Below are 5,371 nucleotides of genomic sequence, written 5' to 3'. Positions count from 1 at the left end.
CCGCACCGGACAAGTTGAGGCACCCATGATGTATTTGACTCAAAGGAGAAATTTCGTGGAAGTGTTGAAAAGTGAATCAGGTGTGCGCGTTTATGAAAGGAGAAGAGTAAAAAAGCATATGGTCTGCGCATTTACGAAAGTGGGTCAATAAGAATATGAACACGATAGGTGTTTCTCAAACGGTCAAACTTTTACCTTCACTTTATTCGGTCTCCCACTGAGCCCCCTGCTGGCTCTCCACTGCCTTTACTGCACAGCTGAGCTTCTGCCTATATTGAACATATAAATCCTGCTAGCCTACCCGCCATACTGGAGCTACCGCGCGCGCCAAGCTTGTTGAACCGCATGATTCTGTTACTATCGCTTAGTTTTGGCTGCTGGCGTTGGGTCAGCCGTTAATTCATTTTTACAGTCGCAGCTGCTTCAAGAGTTGATGACAGGTGGGGCTTATTAGCCGTACGGTCGAGAGAACTGGAGTAGATGGTTTCCTTACGAGTTTGTGTACGTGAAAGTTTTACCACAGCAGGGTCGATGGGAAGTGGGAACGTAGGATGGATTTCGCGTGCGCTGTGAAACCCTGCAACCAATCCCCACTCTCCTCGAGCCCCACGTCCAGCTCCTCCTCCCCCACTTTCCACTCGTTCCCCTCGCAGCCGCCGCCTCTCCCCGCTCTCCCCATCTCTCCATCTCGGAGGAGCCGGCGCCTCTCCCAGCTCTCCCCATCTCACAGGAGCCGCCGCCGCCGGGTTCTTTCCCTGACCTCGGAGGGGCCCCCATCCCATCGGATGTGGATTTTTAGAACAGCTGCACCCCGGCCCTTGTATCCTGGATGTCCAATCTTGCTTTAAGATCTGTGCAACACAACTAACTTTTCGTATGAAAATTTCTCTTTTTTGTTTCTCTCACATAAAAGATGTCTTGAAGTTCAAACCTTTGCAGCGTGGCAAAGCTTTCCATCTAGAATCTAGGATAAATCTTTCAGATTTTCTTGTCAAATATAAATATACAAAAAATGATTTTTTAGGATTAAAAAATCATTTTTTGTATATTTATATTTGACAAGAAAATCTGAAAGATTTATCCTAGATTCTAGATGGAAAGCTTTGCCACGCTGCAAAGGTTTGAACTTCAAGACATCTTTTATGTGAGAGAAACAAAAAAGAGAAATGTGTTTGCACGAATCGCGATGCGTAAAATGGATGGCTAGATAGAGAGGGCCCTGGTGCAGCTGTGCTATTTTATATTTTCGCCATCCCATCCCCGCACCGGAATTTGGCGGCAGCGGAGAAAAGGATTGATGGCGAGAGAGGTGAGCCCCTCCTCGTCCCCGCGCCGTCGATCTCCTCCCGTGACGTGTCTCTCCTCGCTGGTCGTCGCCACATGCCACGGAGGAGCTGCAGCCAGGTCCGAGTAGCTGCCTGATATCGCGGCTGATGGAGCATGGGAAGCCGGTCAAGGGGAGGGGGCGTGCTACTCCTGGTTCAGGTGCTTGTTCGATTGCCACGGTTGATTTTCTCTGTTGCTTTTGGTTTGGTCAGGGGTCTCACATTGGATTTCGTTGCAGGTCCGTTGTAGACATCGTTCATTCCATTCGTCTAGGCTTCGGTCGGCTTGCCGCCTGCTGCTGTGTCGAGAGCTTGCAATGTTTGAGCCTGAGCTCTTCCTTTCCTTCCTGACTATGTGCGGCTCCAGTACTTTTTTTGGCGTGTTTTCTGCTCGGATTTAGGTTAAAAAAATGGATGCATTAGTTGGTCAAGCGGTCGGATTCCTTTGTCATGGATTAGGGAATCCCCTATGTTTTTTTGTTGCTTTCCTGGAGGCTCGGCCGCATGCTGAGATTCGTGGCAGTTTAAGATATTTTGCCACTGTTGATTTGGGTTAGTCCCAGTTTTAGGTGTTTTCTTGCATGATTAATTGTTGGATTACATGGATAACGTCAAATTTCAACCCAATGGTTTAATTTGGTCTCACTTTGAATGTTTCTCTCTGCAGCTAGAGCAAGACAGTAGTATGGAGGCAGACAGTAGTATTGGTCGGGTATTGCAAAATAAGATTTTAGTGTGTGTTTTACTTTTCTCTCTGCAAGCCAGCTTGCTGCAGTTAGTGAAGAACAAGAGAAATTAAGGAAGTACTGTGCTATACTACTATGTTGAAACTTTAGGGGAGGAGTACAAGCAGCCAGGTTAGTGTGTACATTGCTTTTCTATTTTTGATGGGCTGATGCGTATGCATTGTTTGTGCTTTACTAAAATGAGCAATTAATTAACTAGGATCGATTGAATCCAGTACACATTTCAATTAACTAGAATTAAACGAAGTTCTTGGTCTAGGCAATATACGTCAAGCTGCAAAGATATAGTGCAGCCTAATTATTTCTTGGATTTGGTACACTTACACCTTCATTCTATTTTTATTTTGGTCTGCTGTTGAGTACATTTAGATATCGAACATATAAACGCTGCTGTGCTATCCGTCTTCCTGGGCATCTGCATTAGCGAGCGATTTCTCTCCGTCCGATGGAATTACTGTGCACGTTTTTACCTCTGCAATGGGGGATTTGTCCACAAAGCTTGTCTTGTCATGTGTAGGCTACGCGACTGTACACCAACATGGCCAGGTCGGTTCATCTCTATAACTAAATATAGCAAGCTATGCCAATATGGCAATATTTGATAGTTATTGATGTCATTTTGCCTCTTGAATTCAAAATTTCTATTTGTAGGAGCTTCAGAAGGGTTGCTCAGCAACGGACTGGAAGATTTTTTTTGTCCTGGGTACTTGCATGATTTAGGAAGAAATTAGTTGTTCCTAAATGTGCTATTGCAGATCAAAGGTGAGCTCATCCTATTTTCTTTCTTCAATCTTAGCCTAAGATTTATCTCGAGTTTCCTAGCATTTTGTCATGCTGGTTCTTTGTGTAGATGTGCCAGCTAGCTTACAATCTGTGTCATCATATTTATCTTTGAGTAGAACTGAACTGGGGATTTGCTATTTGCATCTGGACTGCCTTTTGATGTGCTTTACTCTATAGAGTTATTGCCCTGAACTGATGAATGGACTTATAGAGATAAAATTATTGATTGGTAGGGTCTCGGTTTATTAACCATTCTATTTATTTTTAGAAACAAAGACAAATCATATATTGTTTCTTCTTGGGGATGAAACAGATCATACGTGTGGCGTCGTCTAAGATCGTAATCTGGTCATCATAAGGCTTTATTGATTGTTGATTATACTTCCATGGTTTGACCTATCCGAGGTGTAGCCAAGATCAGCCGAGAGGACAATGTTTTGGTTGTTTCGACGGAAAATCCTACTGACTTCAGCTTGAAGCATGAAGCCCCTAGCCCAGTGTTAAAAAATCCAGTCATCGTAGCTAAAGCTGGAATCACATAGAGCAGTGGCTACTCCAGAAACACTTGTTCTGGTCACTTCCAGGTAATTGATTAGGATTCATATGGTCTCTTTCCAGCTATGTCAGGTGGTATACTACATACTGATGAGGATAGATAATTTATGTTGATTTACTATTTTAGATAGTTATAATGAAGTGCTATTCTACAGATAGTGTTTGGTTGTTCTTTTGCATATTTCCTCTGCAAAGATATATATTAACGGACAAACAGTGCATACATGTTAGGTTGTTGTCTGCGTTGGCCGTATTAGCATGCCTAGCTGCCAAGTATAAATAGTATGTGCGTCACTCAGAAATAGAGCATTCCGGTGGAATATGGATGAGGCAAGAATTGGGAAATTTCTCTCAGAAAAAATGATCTCCTACAGTGTAGAGTGAATCATATATGTACTAGATGCACTAATTCTGCAGCCTGTGTAGTCAAGTCCTCCCTTTCTTTAGGCTAGGCAGAGGTCTTAACTATTGCAGTTTGTAGGTTCTGCAGTGGTCAAGTCCTCCTTTGATCGGGCTGGGAGGTCTTAGCTCTCACAGTTTGTATGTTCCGCAGCATCCACGGTCATACCCCCCCCCCCCTTTCTTCAAGCTGGGCAGAAGTTTTAACTGCACGTACCTATGTGCCATTGCACCAATAAGCCTTGGTAAAATATTTCCAAATCTATCAAATATTACAGTTTTTATATTCTCCATTTCTGCTCATCCTGATCTAACCAAACTGTCCCCATGGATTTGAGGTTGTCATGCCTGTCAGGTTTGGACATGTCCTTATTTGTACTAAATTGCTAAATTAAGCTGTATAAATAAAATAAACCCCCCTCCTTTCCAACAACTTATTTATTATTAGAGCGAGCAACGACATGTTATCATACTCGGTTTCTTGTGAGTAGTACTTCCGTTTAGATTGACATGTACTCTTTGGTATATAGCATTTTTGCCTACCTCTTGCCTATTTCGAATAGATAGATGGTTTGCTTTGGAGAGTGATTAGATGAGGCCTATGAGCCCTAAGTGTGATAAGAAAGCCCTGCACTTGTATTTACTATTAAGCGCCAACTGACTTTGTGATAATGGCGTTTCAGGGATAATACAATCAATCTAACTGTTACTTTTGGTGTGCTTTTTGGATGGACTAATCTGAAGATGCTGGCTAGCTTGCACCACCTCCATATAGTCTAGATGCAAGGGCAAGGATTATAGGGAAAATAAAGGTACAATGCTCCTAATATATTTTACTTTCTTGGTGAAGTTTTGGTGCTTGCACAAGTGACACCATCATTATACCTACTACTCTCTTTTTCAGGCAATTCGCCACGAGGAAATGCCAACTAATACATTTTTTTTTACTTTCTTTCTTACTATTGACTATTTGAACTGTTGTAGTAAGACTCAGGCTTTTCAAAGTTATTAGGCATGTGGACATGTATTTATTTTAGTTTGTACAGTTTTGTGTTCTTGTGGCTTCAGGTTGCTCCTGCACAAAAAGTGCAGTGAACTCAGGTGACACATGAAAAAACTAGAGACCTAGCATAGTTTTTGTATTCGGATTTTGTAACTAATCGTGTGATGCCTTTATGTTAAAATGCTTATTTGTTCTCCAAGTAGGCCAACGATGGCTGCTAGCCATGATACATACATATCGACAATTCTAAGGAAGTGCATATGTCAGGATGGATAGCATATGCCTGACCCTGCGACTAGAGGAGATCCAGGAATATATGAACTCAAAATCATCCGTGATTTAATTGGAAAATACTCTTCAGCATCTAAGCGATCACTCAAAAGTATTTTGTACAATATAACCAGCTTGATGATTGGAGCAGTCCCAGCCGCTAATTAGTGCTACGAGTGTTGAATCACTCAACGAAGTATCAACATTGCCCTACAAACTTGGCTATTAGCAATTTAGCATAGTAACAACAAGCCGAAGGAAGTTAGTATTTACCTGAGCGGAAACGGCGG

At 42.5% G+C, this 5,371-nt stretch overlaps 1 long non-coding RNA gene across 3 annotated transcripts; it reads left to right on the top strand.

The window, feature by feature from the left end:
* The first annotated feature begins 1,255 nt into the window (after nucleotides 1-1,255).
* On the top strand, nucleotides 1,256-5,010 carry LOC123159143 (uncharacterized). Of its 3 annotated transcripts, XR_006479550.1 has the most exons (7): nucleotides 1,256-1,485; nucleotides 1,565-2,182; nucleotides 2,441-2,617; nucleotides 2,723-2,833; nucleotides 3,168-3,438; nucleotides 4,492-4,620; nucleotides 4,713-5,010. It is a non-coding gene; the product is annotated as an uncharacterized lncRNA (long non-coding RNA). The 3 variants fall into 3 exon arrangements; XR_006479549.1 differs by having other exon boundaries at nucleotides 1,993-2,617; XR_006479548.1 differs by having other exon boundaries at nucleotides 1,565-2,617.
* Nucleotides 5,011-5,371: the final 361 nt, after the last annotated feature.

Source organism: Triticum aestivum, chromosome 7B, assembly GCF_018294505.1.
Source record: "Triticum aestivum cultivar Chinese Spring chromosome 7B, IWGSC CS RefSeq v2.1, whole genome shotgun sequence".
NCBI lineage: Eukaryota > Viridiplantae > Streptophyta > Magnoliopsida > Poales > Poaceae > Triticum > Triticum aestivum.
The sequence above is the reverse complement of the archived record's forward strand: the minus strand, read 5'-3'. Positions and strand labels throughout refer to the sequence as shown.